Here is a 17,510-nt window from a genome sequence, read left to right as displayed (position 1 = left end):
TAAATTAAGACACCTTCACCTTTAACCCCTGTCTGTACTGTTATTAGTCTAAATGTGTGGAAGGCACTGTAGCCTTCTACTTGTGGAGTACTTTCTGTGGCATTAAGCCTAGTCTCAGTAACAGCACAGATGTGTACATTCTCCAGAGTGAGGAGAACTTGTAGGGTGTGGAGTTTCTTGTTTAGGCAGCTAGCATTGAGCAGTAACACCCTAAGGTTGCCCTCCCTAAGCTTTTTTTTTTTTTTGCTATGTTGGTACTTTTGATATTTTGACATTGTCTATCATCTTCTGTTCATACTGTGGCATTATCCTTGGCAAAGGTAGAATGCGGCTGAGTACAAGGCATGTACCTGTCTGTGACACATATTTAGAGTGCTCCATAATCTGTCTTTTTACATAATCCAGTGAGGCATGCCTCAGGTCATTTACACCCACATGGACTATGATAGAATCATGTTAGCACCTGTGGTGCAGTGACCTGAGTGCATGCATGATATTGCAAATGCTAGCTCCAAATAGGTAACTAACCATTCTCTTCTCCCTGTCCAACCTGGTGTGAGGGGCATCTGTGTGTGGTACAAAAGTGTCTCCTATGGCAACAGTACTAAGTAAAATATTTACTTACCTTATGGGCTTTCTTCTTGGGGGATCATTGGGTGTAGGCTTATGTGTAGTGTTAGGTGTTGCTTTGGTGCTTTTGGTGTGTGGGAAGTTAAAAAAGATCAATATATCTTAGTGTGTCCAATATATTACAGTAGAAGATTCCTAATATGTCAAACAAGATGTTTAAAAGAACTGTAACATTTATTCAGGGAAACCCAGAATTATTCCAGGTTTTATGTGATAGTCCTGTTTTCATTTAACAAATCATAGAATAATGATCTAAATAATGTGTCAGAAAACACTCGGGGAGTAGATAATACCACAGATAAGGATTGTTATACCTTTGTCTTTGTTCCGCAAAGCATGTAGATTCAATAACACAGACAAAAGGGCTCTGTTATGTGTTATGGATTAGAGTTTTTGTCCTAATGACCAATTTTCTTTCAGCTGTAAGACGGTAGCATATTAAACAGTGTGTGCTGTCTGTGTTCCAGTTTATACAGAGAAAACCAAATGAAAACTTTTAGTAAGAATTTCAGAATATGAGAATACAATTAGTAATGGATTGCTAGTTATATACAATTATATATTAATTATAAGCAATCTGTTGAGTATGACCATTTTAAAAACTTCACATTTTTGTGATGGATTTTGTCCATGAAACAATGACTAATGGATAAGTACATTATTTATCAGAAAAGAGATAACTGATTCATTTGATTAAACTGAATATCACTTCACCACCTGGTTTAAATGAAACATTCAATAAAAATTATTTACTTATCTGAATGAACATTAAAATAATTGTGCTGTTTGGTTATAACAAGTAAGAAATTTGGTTGATGTAGATGGCTGAAATGTTTTGTGGTGATCTTTGCTCTGAAGAAATCAGTATTAAATATAAAAGTGCTAAATGAAATGTATGTGTATTCTGTATGCTTTTTGTTTACATGATACTTAAAAGTGATTTTTTTACTGCTTTAAGTGCTCTGGTTTTGTTTTGCATGCTATTAATCACAAAACTTACAACTCTTACCTAGACCTACCAGAGATACTTACCATCCATCCAAATACCATATTCATGGGAGACTGTCTCTAACTCATAGGAACAATGTTTCCTGGACTTTATCAACACAATCACCATGGACCAAATAATGCACTACCCAACCACAGGATCAAATATATTGGACCTAGTACTCATCAACATGGCAGAGTATTGAATCCTCCACCCCACCCTCTGTGTCTTATCTTCAATGGTAACATCCCATCACCACCACAAGGGTGTCTCCCTCAAAATAAAAGTCAACCCAGAAAATCCAACTAAACCCATAACAGGAAATATACAAAGCAAAACTACATCCTATCAAGCAACGGTTTGTGAAAATTCAAGGCTCCCCCAAACCCCACCCAAAGAACACAGCCACCTGTGCAGAATTATTTACAGAAACCCTGTACAAGCATGACAATGGCTGCAATGAGGCTGCAGTACCCAGCAGAAGTAAGCCCAGATCAACACCAAAAACAAACCAGACTGGTGGAATCCTTACCGAACAGGCTATATAACAAAAGAAAAAAGTCATGGCCAAAATTGAAAGAGCAACTCTCATAGAGACAAGAGCTCTCTGATTCAACTAAACAAGAAACTCAGAGTTATAATAAAAAGTTCAGCAAGGCTAAGAACAATCACAAGGTTTTCTTCAGCTATGTCGGGAATCTTAAAGGTAATATTCAGCAGTGTGCAAAGCTGGTTGTAAATAGCACAATCTTCACTGACCAGGGTGACATGGCAAATCTACTGCCTGATTAATTTAGCTTTCACTTTAGCCCCACCCCACTCTCCCCTGTGAAATCCCTTTTAGCACATCCCCCAACTATCAACAGAGAGCAGGTCCTGGAGGTGCTCTTTAAGGAAAAAAAAACACTGATTCATTGGGCCCCAACAATATCACTGGGTGCTTTCTAAATAGCCTAAAACATGGCCTAGCAGGACCACTTAAGGCATTCTTCAACTGTAGCCTCAAAACAGGTTATGTGCCAAGTGAATGGAGGGCCGCAACAGTCATCCCTCTTCATAAGGGTGGACCATCAACTGACCCCGGGAACTACAGACCCATCAGACTGACAAGTCTAATATGCAAATTCACAGACTAAATTATCATAGAAATGATCATCAAGGAAATTGGAAACCTACAGACACCGCAGTCATCTCAGTTTGACTTTGTGAAGGGAAGGTCTTGCCTACTTAACATGGCAGACTTCCTTGACAGGGTCACCATGGCTATGGATGAGTAGAAAAGAGCATAATACCTACTATCACCTGGCCAAGGCATTCAATACAATGTTCCACTCAGGTACTCTTGTCCAGTTCTCAGAACTAGGCATAAATTCCTACATAATTCTCTGGATTGCCAGCTGACTCACAATAGGACCCAAGAGGACAGAATCAGTGAAACGACCTCCATCAAGAGACCGATCGCCAGTGGTGTACCCCAGGGTTCTGTGTTGGGCCCACTCCTGTTTGGCATCTACTTCTCGGAAGTCAAAGGCCTCTGGCTCACTAAGTTCACAGATGACTGTAAATTGGAAGCTGCCAAAGATTCCCCTCATGACACCAAAATCCTACAAGAGGACCTAACACAAACAAGTGACTGGTGTGAAAGCTGAGGATTAAAATTCAATGTAAATAAATGTATTATAGTCCTCTTTGGAAAAGCAACCACCCAAGTTAATTACTTCATCGATAAAACACCCCTAAGAGTTGACCTGATTGGTTCTGGGAGCATATGTAGACACAGTGGTGGCTGGTGACTTCAAATCAAAGGGGGCTGCAGGAGATAGCCAAATGGGTGTGTTCAATGGGAAGGGGTGCGGACAACTAGAAAGGGGAGGAGCTATGCTCAAAATCACAAAAACTAAACTTTAATTAAATATGCTGCCCTGGCTACCAAACCCTCATTATGAGAGTCCAATCAAGACAAATGAAGTGTAAATGAATAAAAATATTTCAGTGCATTGGCTGCTTGACAGCTTACTTAATATCTAGATGGAAACAAAAAGGTTGTGAGGCATGAAAAAATAAATTACTTTTTAAATACATTACTGGAATGCCAGTCAAAATCAAGTATAAGAAAAACATGCAGCACTCGGCTCAAACCGCTTCTCCTTGCACTGCATTATAATTTATATTCAGCTTTATTAAAGTACCAAGTAACATGCTGAAAGTAGCAATCTCTGTGATGCCCCCACTTGTAAAAATGTTTATCCAAAAAAGACCTGCTGCCTGACAACTATCTACTTGTTTCATGGGGAAAACATGATCAAAGTAAAAAATGAAAAGCAAACAAGCTCAAGATACATTGCTTAAAGGATTACTGTACAGGTTATGGACCACACATGAATGGCATTCTGTTTAGTTTATGGGTAAAACCCTCAGAGATCACTGGAAGTCTCCAACAAGTGTAATGAGCTTCTTAAAATAATGTAATCCTGTCCTTTATTACAAATACTGTCATATGCATTTCAATACCCAATGCTTATACATTATCTAGTTAAGTATTCTTTGCATGGCAACAACAGAAAGGCTTCAATGTTGGCAGTTCTTTAACAGTATGCTCATTAAAGCTTACTTGCATGTTATGATCTCAGACAAGCTTACCTGATGGTCATTAAAGCATTGCTACTTAAAACACAGAGCAACAGGCACTTTGAGTAATAAGCATAAATCAACTGTACAAAATATGACAGAAACCAGACCATTCTGCAAAATCAAGAACAGATGAAAAGCCACTGTAGTACTTGTGTCTACCTTGGATGGGGGATACCCTGCACATTTAAACTGCATTGGGGAATACACTGCACAACTGCTCCTTGCCTTGCTTGGACACATCCAGAGTCACTACATGGGGGAGTGGGGTGCATATGCTTATTAAAGCTTACTTGCATGTTATGATCTCAGACAAGCTTACCTAATGGTCATTAAAGCATTGCTACTTAAAACACAGAGCAACAGGCACTTTGAGTAATAAGCATAAATCAACTGTACAAAATATGACAGAAACGAGACCATTCTGCAAAATCAAGAACAGATGAAAAGCCACTGTAGTACTTGTGTCTACCTTGGATGGGGGGATACCCTGCACATTTAAACTGCATTGGGGAATACACTGCACAACTGCTCCTTGCCTTGCTTGGACACATCCAGAGTCACTACATGGTGGAGTGGGGTGCATATGCTTATTAAAGCTTACTTGCATGTTATGATCTCAGACAAGCTTACCTGATGGTCATTAAAGCATTGCTACTTAAAATACAGAGCAACAGGCACTTTCTGAGTAATAAGCATAAATCAACCTTACAAAAATATGACAGAAACCAGACCATTCTGCAAAATCAAGAACAGATGAAAAGCCACTGTAGTACTTGTGTCTACCTTGGATGGGGGGATACCCTGCACATTTACACTGCATGGGGGGATACACTGCACAACTGCTCCTTGCCTTGCTTGGACACATCCAGAGTCACTACATGGGGGAGTGGGGTGCATATGCTTATTAAAGCTTACTTGCATGTTATGATCTCAGACAAGCTTACCTGATGATCATTAAAGCATTGCTACTTAAAACACAGAGCAACAGGCACTTTCTGAGTAATAAGCATATATCAACTGTACAAATATATGACAGAAACCAGACCATTCTGCAAAATCAAGAACAGATGAAAAGCCACTGTAGTACTTGTGTCTACCTTGGATGGGGGATACCCTGCACATTTACACTGCATGGGGGGATACCCTGCACATTTACACTGCACAACTGCTCCTTGCCTTGCTTGGACACATCCAGAGTCGCGACTTGGGGGAGTGGGGTGCAACAAGTATGTCACAATTTGAAATGTCTCTGGCTGACTGATGGCCCCGACACATTTGTCATACCTCACCATCAGAGCAAAGCCATACATAGAAGTGGGACAAAGGCCCAAAAATAAGGACAATTTTTAAATATTGCTCTTATAAACTTAGAAAGATAATAGAATAGTAGGTCTTGTATTAGTATGAATTTTCTGAAGGATATGAAATCTGAAACTCAAATGTCTGTCATTATTTTCTAACTTCAGTCTTTAATGATTTACCACTAATTTGCCAAAAAACAATTTTATGAAAAATGGACCAAAAATGTGATGCAAAAATATAAAATAGCCACACAATACAGCTGGGAACCTGTCAAAGAAGGGACATTGTTTAATAATAGTACTGCTAACTTGAGCAGCTGACAAAATAAAAGAATCTATATGCATTTCTGAAATAAAAGTAATCTATAACTCTGATTATTACAGTTATTTCTAAATTGTAAACCCTCCATGTTTTCTTCCAAATTTTTGAGCCAAATTCGGGAACAGTTGAGAGGTTTGGCTATGCCTAATTCTATAAAGCAATTTATTTGTATGTACCTCTCAACCTGTTAATGCAATAAATCTGGACAAGGCCAAATATATTGGGGGAACATAAACAGTACTAAAAATTGCTCTTGTATAAACTGAGACAGTTGATAGAACAGGTCTTACTTCAGCATGCATTTTTCTGAAGGTTATGAAGTCTGAAACTCAGTGTCATTAGTGACTTAATTCCTAAATGATTTTCCAGAAAACCACAAATATTATGAGGAACAAACAAAAAATAAGAAGCAAAAATCTATTCATTCTGTGAAAATCTGGACAGTTGGAAGGTATAGTTCAGCTGGGGCTGTCTTTGAGTTTGCCGCTACTTCCCCCCTCACAAAATCATGGTCGAATGGAGTCTTCCCCCCTGCAGCCATTCCAATGATCCATTACTTGGCTATATCACTCCATTTACCATAAACACTAAAGTGCATACTGCTTTACTTCTATGATGATCTGGATTTCATTTGAAAGTTTTATTTTGCATTTTACAGCACAAACACTAAGACATCTGCTAAACAAAGCAACGCAGTCTCACAATGAAAACAGGCTTAGCATTAAAAACTTTTCTGCCCTTGAAACGCACATTCAATGAAACAGCATTGAAACCCACATTCAAAGAAAATACATTTTGCCAGTGGCAGATAAAGATTAACTTTGGGCTGTTTTCAAATCATAGGCCCCTTGCACATGAAACATACATGTGCTCTTTGATACACCTTCCTGATTCTACTAAGTTATATTCCTTGTACAATGCAGCACAGTTGTTAGACGGCATTTTAAATTTATTGTTTTGAACATCTTTCCAGTAAACAATGAAACAAAATGCATGCACCAATGACAAAACTACCCAATTCAGAACATTTCCATCATAAAAGTCTACTCAACCTTCTACAGTCCACCAGTATCAGTAAATATGCACAATCTCTGAAGTAGTAAAAGTCATCTAAATAATTCCACATTAAAGAAATCTGTAATAATGAAGAGGTTGCTGCTAGCAAACAACTTTATATGTCACTGTTTATTCATCTACAAATAAAGTGCCTGTTGCCCTTGAGGAATAAATTGCCTGTGTTGCATGCATTAAAAAAAAAAAAAGCTAGTAATATCGCAATAGGGACTGTATGGCAAACTGATAACAGGTTCATAGTTACTACTCTAGGTATCTTTGCCAAAAAGACTACAGCATCCACCCACTTTACAGTATCAGCAATGCATCTATCTACCGTGTGAGTAGAACCCACAGCCTTCTGCATCAAAAGCAAGTATACTACCTGTTGTGCTATTAATGCAAGCAGACTCAGAATAAGCATTCCTAAAGTTTTGTTCCCCTGCAGCTCTCAGCTCCTTGTAAAATCTACTTGACACACAGTTGTATCTCTGAACTTTGCAGCACAAGAAATCTGGAAAAAGCCAAAATGTATTGGGGGGGGGGGGGGGGGCAGCCAGGGACACATTTTAAACATTGCTTGTATAATGTTGGAAAGTTGCTAGAATAAAATGCTGTGTTACCACCATACATTTCACTGCCACGTCTTTAACTCAGGGGACCCTGTGCAAAACAGTCAGAGAAACATATCACTATGCCAAATAAGCTGTTTTGTAAAAGAGAGGAAGATAAACTTAAATGGTTACCATTTAGTGAATTCAGTTCTCAGCATGTCAACCTCTTGGCACAAAACACCTGAACAAAGCCAATAATGGGGGGGAATACATCCCCCAAACATTCAGTGAATTCAGTTCTCACTATAGCTCTCAACCTCTTAGCAAACAACATGTGGACAAAGCCAGTAATGGGGAGGGAATACAGCCCCCAAACATCCAATGAATACAGTTCTCAACATAGATAACTCTCAGCCTTAGCACAAATACCTGGACAAAGCCAATAATGGGGAAATACAGTCCCAAAAATAGGGACACATTTCAAATATCCATGTTATAAACTTAGACAACTGCTAGAACAATTTTGTGTTACCATGTACTTTCTGAAGAATATGAAGTCTGAAATTCAAATGCCTACTATTTTTTAAACTTTTAACCAGGAAACTAGTCTGACTTGGAACAAAAGACAATTTTCAGCAGAGCAGAGAGAAATGCCAATCTCATCTTTGCAAGATGTGAGAACATGCAGACACCACACAGAAGGCACCCCAGTCATGAATCAAACCAGACAACCTGTAGCTGTTAGGCAACAATACTACCAGTGCACCACTACACTACAGACTTTGCAAGGAAAAATGTAGATATAGAAACCACAGATTTTATGAGAAACAGAACAAATATGAGGCAAAAATCTGCAAGTTTTTTTTTAGAAATGGTGGTGGGTAGGGAATTCAAGTCCTTGCCACCTGCATCCAAGGTACAGGGTTCAAGCCTGAGTATCTCTATCCACCACCATTTGCTCTCTCTAGCCACCAGTATATAGTAACTGGGGCATCACACACACACACACACACACACACACACACACACACACACACACACACTCCTCCAGCCAGCAAAACAATCCTCCAAGCAGCAAAATGACCTGAAGCAACCCAACACCTAAATCCAAGCAGTAAAACAACCTGAAGCAACACACACTCACTTACCTGATGTATGTCTGACCAAGCAGCAAAACCATCCGAGCAATCCAGCGACCTGAAGCGGCAAAATCCAGCCAGTGACCAAAACCTGCTACACCTACCTCCTGAATGAGCCCGCGAGAGCAGCTCACCTCTCTCAGTCCTGATTGGATCTGCCTGCAGCCGAAGCAGTGCAGTCATCCCCGCACTGATTCCTGGGTGCATTTGCAGCAATGATTGCTGGGTACCTGTCTTTCTCTATCCGGACTGCAGTCTAGACTCCTGTTTTTCTGTTTGTTTTTTAGTTTTACAGATTTTTCTTTTTTTTTTCTAGGTGGGAGGGCTGCAGTCCGGCAGTCCGATACCACGAGCCGCCCCTGTGTAGACAGTAATTTGGCATTTGAACAACGCACAGCCAAGATAGTAAGAAAATCATTCTATGTTGCCCAACTCATAAGCAAGGGTATGGCATTTAGTTCCAAGAAAGTATTAGTACTACTCTACTCAGCCCTTATCAAACGTATCACCGAGTACAGTGCCCCCTTAGCATGTACCTAGCCAGGAACTTGCAACAGTTAGAACAGCCTCAAAGTTTCCTCACCAGGAGAATTCAGGATATGAATACCCTGTCCTACACAGCTCACCTTAAAGTCCTATCTCTGTGCTCAGTATCCTACTAGTTACTGAGAGGCAATCTATGCTAGCACATAAGGCATCTTCAGATCCAGCTCAGATGGATCTCTTACACATCCACAAGACAAAACACCAGAAACACTAGATCCAAAGACCTGAACTTTGTCTGCAACATAAATAGAACCTGCTGGGGGGACCAATATGTGTCTGAAAGGATCCCTGTGCTAGGGAAAATCTCCCTATGTATATGAAGCAGAGTTAATCCCTGACCCTGTTCAAAAGACTTTGATCATTGGATGGGAAATTGCAAATTCACCCCCAGTCTGACCCCCATGTCTCTGATGGACAGAAGTCGACAGTAAGTAAATGAATCCCCAACTAACATACCCCCCCGACACACACACACACACACACACACACACACACACATAACCTTTAGCTACCTCTTTACTAATATACCACACCATATAGGCGTCCAAGGATCTCGGGGACAAAAACTGGTTTAGGTTGCATGGCTAGGCTTGTAAAGACCCTGGTGGACATTAGCCTAGTAGGCACCTATGAACTTATGCAGTTAATTTTGCACAATTTTCTAGGTGAGTTTTGCCAAGACCTAAGTATGCTGCAGAGATATAAGAATTTTTTGCTGTCTTTTTCTAGTGGAGGAATTAATAATGATAGAACTGATATCAACGTTGTTGCCAGTTCCAGTAACTCTACAAGAAGATCAAATAGTTCAAGAGACTAATGTGAAGGTGTACAGCATAACATTAACTCTAATGAATTAGGTGAGGCAATATTTCTTCCTTTGCTTCCTTTCTGTGAGAGTTATAAATGTGCAGATAATGAAGCTGGAAAATTAACATTAAAACAGTTGATTTCTCTGTTTGAAAAAAATATATATGTAAGCTGAAAACATTTTTATGGGACAGTTTTATTCCTTAAGTCAGGCAGCCAAGCTAAAGGGTAACAAAGGGGTTGCAATTTTATAAAATCCCTACCAATATCATAAAGCAAAGCCCAGCCTTCAAGGAGCTGGTTCCCCTATTTGATAAAGTAAGATGTGAATTTAATGATTATTTTAGGAAAGCATATTGACCACTTTTAGTTGAACTGAACATAGAGATTGAAAGCCAATCAGAAAATATTTCAAATGCTAAGTACTATAAGGTGTTTGTGAGTGTTCAACAACTGGGAAAGATTCAGAAGTATGTAAACCAAAATGTTTAAAAAAATCCTTAACAGAAACATTATGGACTTTCAGAAAGACTCAGTCTATTATAGATTTATAGATATTCCAAGGCCACTGACTCCCATTACCATTCATGCCTTGCCAGTACCCTCCCTCAGGCTGGACTCCCTTTCTCCCAGAGGGCCACACAAGTCAATCCATGAAAAAAATTGTGAATACCCAAACAGGCATGTAGTTTATGCTTAAAGGAAGGCAGGGAATCACACTGCTTAACATGGAAGAGAAGTTTATTCTGGAGGTTTGAGGGGTGCTGGGATTTAAACCTGTACCTCAAACAGGTTTAATTTATCTGCTAGTGAAGATTTAGGTCCATAGTTCTATATTGGTAGAAATAGCAGACTTTTCAAGAAACAAGAGGTCCAGTATAATCTGGTCTTTAATAAAGTGCTAAACAAGACAAAGATTTCCCATAAAAATGTATAACGACTTTAAATAAAGGGATAAAGCTTCCAACCTTGCTTGATACCTCAAGGACTTTAGTCTTGTGATCCTTTTGGATATGAAACTTTGGCTTCTTTCTAATTGTTTGAAAAGATTAGTGACTACATCCCAAAGTGGGATCAATGCTTAGTATAAGGGACTGATTGCCTGTTTAGTACCTAGTGTTAAATAAAAAGATTTCCTGACAAACATTATCGCATGATGGTTAAAACAGTCAACCCAAGTTTCTAGGTACCTAACTAAATTTTTGTTCTGTTTTGTAATGGCATGTTATCTATACAGAATGATGAGGTGAGGGTGTTTCACCAAAAGTGATCATACCAAACCTTTTAGCATTTAGCCATGTCCATTTTTAGGGTGATGTAACAGTAACCTCCAGTTTGCAGTCTTCTGTAAATGTTCTTAGACAGAGGTCTTGGCTACTCTGGAGATCTGAAAAGTAAATGCTCAAAGAAAGGTCCTACATTAAGCCCTGAGGGATACTATTGATCACATTCATACTTTCTAATGAGGCATCTGCAACCCGCACTGTGTAGATACTATCTTTCAGTCAGTTTGCTATCCATCTTATCACATATGGGTTGATGTTGAAAAAATGTAGCTTTGTGTGATGCCAGCACTGGGAATGATGTTGAAGGTCTTAGTCAGGTCAAGGTAGGACAAGTGCACGGCATGGCTACCATCTTCAGCCTCTGTCACCCTTTTGAAGATGTTTACCAGATTAAATAGACAGGATGTACCCTTCACAAAGCCAGACTGATGGCAGTCAAGTCAAATAAGAGTCTTGATATGATAGTTTATGAGGTTAATTATAATGCATTCCATGGCTTTGTAGTTAAGGCTTGTAAGGTTGTTAGGTCTACAATTACCGACATTGGTTGTAAGGCTACTCTTATGGAAGGGCATCACCATTGCAGTGTGCCACTCGTCAAGGACAAAACTAGTAGCTAAACATAGGTTAAAATGTTTAAGGAGTTTGGCGGCAAGGGCAAGTTTAACACTGTTAATTAAGCAACCAGATGTATTCTCAGGTCCCATGGAGGAAGTATTTTTGATCTTGGTTAACCCTTTTAGTAAATGATTTAGAGATAACTGGGAGGGTAAGGGAAAAGTCTTGAGGTTTAAGTTGGCTCTAAATTTGTTTGCAGGGATATTGGCAATGTATATTGGGTTACTATAGAAGGTGTCATTAGAAATAACTTCATTGCAATAGAGGGTATTGTTTTTAGTTTTCTATTATAACTAAACAAAGATTTATAATTTTCTTTGGCTTTGGATGCTAGCCTAAGTTTGTGGCATTTTAGTGGCCCTGATAGAGCTCTTCAATATTTTGTTGTTGTTGTTGTTGTTTGCAATACTTTTAATATTATTCTTGAGAAGAGTTGCAAATTCACTTAGGAATATGGGTCATGAGCGTGTTCCTCTTTCCACCAACCATAATAGAAGGCAGTCTGATTACTGTCAGCTATCTGAAGAAGGCGCAAATAAAACTTTACTTTGGAGATCTCATTGATTAGCTGGAAAGCAATTTCACAGTACATAAGGTCCACAAATAACAACAGTCCAATAAAAAATGACAGAATGTGTTTTATTATACAAATAGGAAGTATGCACAAATCAACATTTGGTTTGGTACATTGTACAGTTGCAATTCCATGTTACTAGACTGAATCTCATTTTTTACATGAAGATTTTCACAATGCAATAAATATGAATGGTTTGTTACAGAGCAGCAAATTATGTTTATGAGTGGTAAGCATACTATGGAAGTGGCAACAACTTATTTTTTTGAACCAAGGCAATTTTAGTGTATTGAAGGAGAATAAAACATTATGGAATGGCAACAAATGTTCAGGGGCAGTTTGTTTTATACCAATGAAGTAATCATTAATTGCCTCAATACTACTGAAAAAGACTTTAATGAACTACACATTATTATTTTAAGCAACTGTTTGTTTAATGGCACTGATTGTTAAAATGTGACTTACCTTTTCTAGCATCTGATTTAGTAAAAGCTGTATATGACTTTACACTATATATTAGAGGGTTACATTTAAGTTGTTTGTTTTCTGATACTATAGTGCAAAATATAATTTGCATTTTTAAAAAGAAAAGTGTTTTTAATCTAATATGATATCGCCTTTGGGCAGCATTTGAGTAGACTTGCACAGAACAAGTAAGGAAAATTTTAGCAAAACAAAAAAAGAAAGAAAGAAATGTTCTAATTCAAGCAAACATGATCATGTAGCTTTGTTAAGCAAAATGGAAGATTTACAATAAATAAAATAAAGACGGGTGGGTATTGTGAAATGGACATGAATAATTACTTAAATAAAATGAAGTTAATTATGAGCTATACTAAAAGATTTCAAATGGCAGATAATGTTCCATTAATTTAGCTTGCCAACAGATTGATTTTGAACCGTTGGAAATGGTAGGTCTAGACAGAATCATTACAGACTTATGTAAATATTTAGGAGATAAGTTTCCAACAGTTGGATTTTTTGGTACCCCAGAAATAAGGAAAAAAATGTATGGGTTCCCTTTTAGAAGTACTGTTGTCTTCTAGGCCTACAATAGTAAAAAAAAAATATTTCACCCTTTTAGACCTATTACTGTGTCTTCTGGGTCTACCAAGACAAACAACGTTCTCAGTAGAAAAACCACTTTAATGTGAGGAGCAAAGCTTTCGGATAAAATCCTTTATCAATACTGAAAATACAAATGCAAATGCAGAGTATATATAGGTCTAAAAAAGTCATATGACCGGCAGCCAAGAAGTCACATGACCCAATCATTAAAACAAAACATGTAGAAATAAATAAATATGCAAAGCTAAAAAATGCAACAGCATAATGCATACATGAAAACAAAAAACATTTAAAAAGGAAGAATGTATATTTTTAAAAAAAGCAAAGTTTTAACCTAAAAATCACATGTACAATCATATACATAAAGAGAAAATCTCATAATCTAGATCTACTCATTCTGACCAAAATAGGTTTAAGGCTGACAGTACTATTCAAACCAGGGGGTGAGTCACCCATCAATCTAATTATCCAGTTGTATTCTTTAATTTCTAATTTGTTATTGATATCACCACCTCTGGGTGAAGGTGAGACATGGTCTATAGCTTTAAATTTAAATACATGCTGTTCACCAAAACATAGCCTGTGTTTATATAAGGCATTAGTGTCCACACATCTTCAGATTTCAGACTTGTGTTCTGTGATCCTATATTTAAGTTTACGCGTGGTTTTACCCACATAGAAAGAGTTGCATAATACACAGGTAGCGAGGCAATTAGTAATGAATAATAATTCTTCCTTATTGCAAATGACAATTTTTTTATAATTTGTGCTGTACTAATGAGGGTAAATAAGGCCTCTTCATATGCAATCTTAATAATTTCTCATTTGGAGAAGGGATATGTTTAAAAGTATACTTCTTTATGAAAAATGCTTCATTTAAATGTTTTAGTATAGATATGTTTGTTTGGAATGGGAGACAGGGCATCATAATTTAAAGTCCATAACATACTGTTTTATAATAAACCTTTATAACAATATAACACAATGGCCATACCAAATACTTAAAGTATCATTCTTAAACACATAAATTAATACTGTCAACAGAATAAAAACAAGAAACTAGTTTTATAGAAAGACAACAAAACTTTCCAGGTATATAATTATTACTTTTAGACAGATTTTACTAATACAGTCTTTCCTAATATTCAAATATTCTCAAAAGAACATTTTAAAATAAAAGAAACTTAGACGCCTGTATAGTATTCCAATAACAATGCCATACTTTATGTTCATAAATGAAACATTTTATAAATATATCTACATGTTTCTTTTTCCATGCTTGAAAATAATTGCTGCAAATAATAGCATAATTCTTGGTCATAATTCTTGCACATCAGCTGAATAAATATATTTATTTTTTGCCTAATAGCCAAAAAGTTAAATTGTCCATTTAGGGCAGACAATTCCTTAATGTGTATGATGCTGATTCTACCACCTTTATCCAAACTTCTTAAACTACCTCACAGCACCAACAGTCATTGCTAGAAATTATTTTCTTATGCATTTTCTGCCAAAAATGCAATAAATAAACATCTTATAACTACCTTTGCAAATTGCCCTTCTCTTGTTTATCATACAGCTCAGTTGTAAATATTGACAAAAGGTTATAGGAAAGTCTTGTTTGACTGAGATACTCTGCTGAAATGAGAGAAAAGTGCCTCCAGAAGGGTTGAGCAAATCCTTCCAGAATAAAAAACATTTGCTTACCCATGATTCCAATTGTGTACCCTTACTTTCTTTATATACATGAGAATCCCATATTTTCCCATCTACTCAGCTCTGAGTACCTAGTGCCTATGCATTTATCTACTTCCTCAGTCTCTGGGTCCCATATTTTGTTAGTACTCCTTAGGATTGTTGGTTCTGTTAAATGATATTGAGTCTTTGTTTCTTGTAATAATCAAATTGGTTGTGGAGGCATTCTTGGCAAATAAATCAAGAAAGTGATGCAGCCCACATATAGGCCAGGAAATTGCGTAAACCTAGACCCCCCCCCCCTTATTAGTGGGTATAAACAGTTTCCTTCTTGGAATAGTTGGTGGTCATGTTATACAAAGAAAAAATGTGATTAGTGGATGGGAGATTTCCAAATTATAAAGCTGTGGGAGGTGTAATATGATAAAACACAAATTTTGGAAGGCAAAACATTTTCACCACTGAAATTTTATCCAGCAAAGATAGGAGTGACCTTTTCCATCCTTGAAGTACATTTTAATTTTATCTAAAAAAGAGTTTCATGTTGTTCTCAACTATTTGAGATAAAGTACAGTGAAGCAATATTCCCATAAATGAGAGTTTGTATGCTATGGGCAGATCCCACATCTGACCTGTTACTAATTGCTCTGTATATCTGTCATTTGGTGGAAAAAGGGTAGATTTTTTATACTTCAATGCAAGTGCAGAGATCCTTTCAAACATTTTGACAACCTCTATCACTAGTGCTACACTGTTCCCAGGGCCAGTTATCCATATCACACCAGCCCATAACAGAGTTTTTAAGGTTTATGTCACACTGGGCAAAAATGGATATAACTCTGGAAGTTTGTGAGACTAAGGGTGAACTAAATTTTAGCATTACAGGAAACCTTACATGGGAAGACTGGGCATCCCTTACACGTGAATAGGAGTGTGATTAGATAATCAATTAGAATCTCATGGTTGGCTAGTTCACACATTACTTGCAAAGATGAAATTAGGGCATTGCATGATATGAAATTACATTTCTTCAAGACATCGTTGAGGAAGTGATAGAGCACAAGAAATGATATTTATATACCACTATTTTAAAAAGGGGTCTACTTTAAAACAACGAACGATCAGATGATCGAACACTGTTAGAGCGAACACTACATGTCAAACTGGCAAATTAGCGAATGGCTGGAAAAGCAAAATTTTTCCAGGGAAAGAAATCACTGGGCCGGCCAGCCAGCTGTGTTGTGCCATTTCCTCCACTGTAGTGTGATCTCGGAGTTGGTATATTAAAGTAGGGAGGTGGGGGGGGCAAAGCTCGCTACTTTATTTCGTGTTTAGTGGGTTTTTTTTTTTTTTTGGAACAGCGATTTTTTTCCCTGGGGGAAAAAAAATCACTGTTCTGGTTGTTCACTGTTTTGGATTTTCGACATTTAGGGGTCGATATAACAACATTCAATCATCTGATCATTTGTTGTTATAATATAGACCCTTAAAAAAGCATTAAATCTTAAAACAGGGAAGTAAAAATAAAGATTGGCATACTTTAGGTAGTTCAATGTGTTGTAGTATAAATGCCTAATGTACTAAACAAGTAGTGGAAAAATTATTCAAGAAAATCCAGAATTCTATAAAGTTCTAGGTGATGGGCTTGTTTTTATTAAAGAAAGGGGCAGTAATCTAAGGAGCATATTTGAATAACTGGGGGAAATTTTCACGCAAGAAAACATGTTTCATGTCTAGAACCAATAAACTCTGAAAAGATATAAAGAATTGTGCAATAATAAAAACAATAAATTATACAACTATCCAGTTAGTCTTCACAATTTATTTGTGTGTGTGTGTGTGTGTGTGTGTGTGTGTGTGTGTGTGTGTGTGTGTGTGTGTGTGTGTGTGTGTGTGTGTGTGTGTGTGTTCTGGACTATGTCATTAAATAAAAATAAGGCATGGCAACAAATTCACTTTAATACACCAAACTCATTTAGTTATATAAATGGTTCTATGTGTATGTTTTTAAATAAAAAAAAGTCAGATACATGGACACCAAACTGGAAATCTGTAACCTGCGTTGGCAGTTGGGGTTCAGAACTAACTATTGTCGTAGGTGAAATGACATGGTAAACATTAAAAGCATTTTAAAACAAATAACATCAAAGTTGTAATCAGGTGATATAGTATAAGTGAAGAACTTGATTGGTTAACTGCTAGCATGTGATTTATTACAGCTAGTTATTTAACATTTCTTTTTTGTGTCAATGTGTTCTGATAAAGTCTTTTGGATAATAAAAATAAAAGCACTAATTC

The 17,510-nt window shown here is 37.3% G+C and overlaps 1 protein-coding gene across 1 annotated transcript in view; it reads right to left on the bottom strand.

Moving 5' to 3' along the window:
- GRIN2C (glutamate ionotropic receptor NMDA type subunit 2C) overlaps positions 1–17,510 on the bottom strand; it is a 3,426,271-nt gene that overhangs the window by 3,385,968 nt on the left and 22,793 nt on the right. The window lies entirely within an intron of this gene.

Source organism: Protopterus annectens, chromosome 10.part0 (assembly GCF_019279795.1).
Source record: "Protopterus annectens isolate FY-2018-M chromosome 10.part0, PAN1.0, whole genome shotgun sequence".
Taxonomy (NCBI): domain Eukaryota; kingdom Metazoa; phylum Chordata; order Ceratodontiformes; family Protopteridae; genus Protopterus; species Protopterus annectens.
This window is presented reverse-complemented; position numbering and strand designations above follow the sequence as displayed.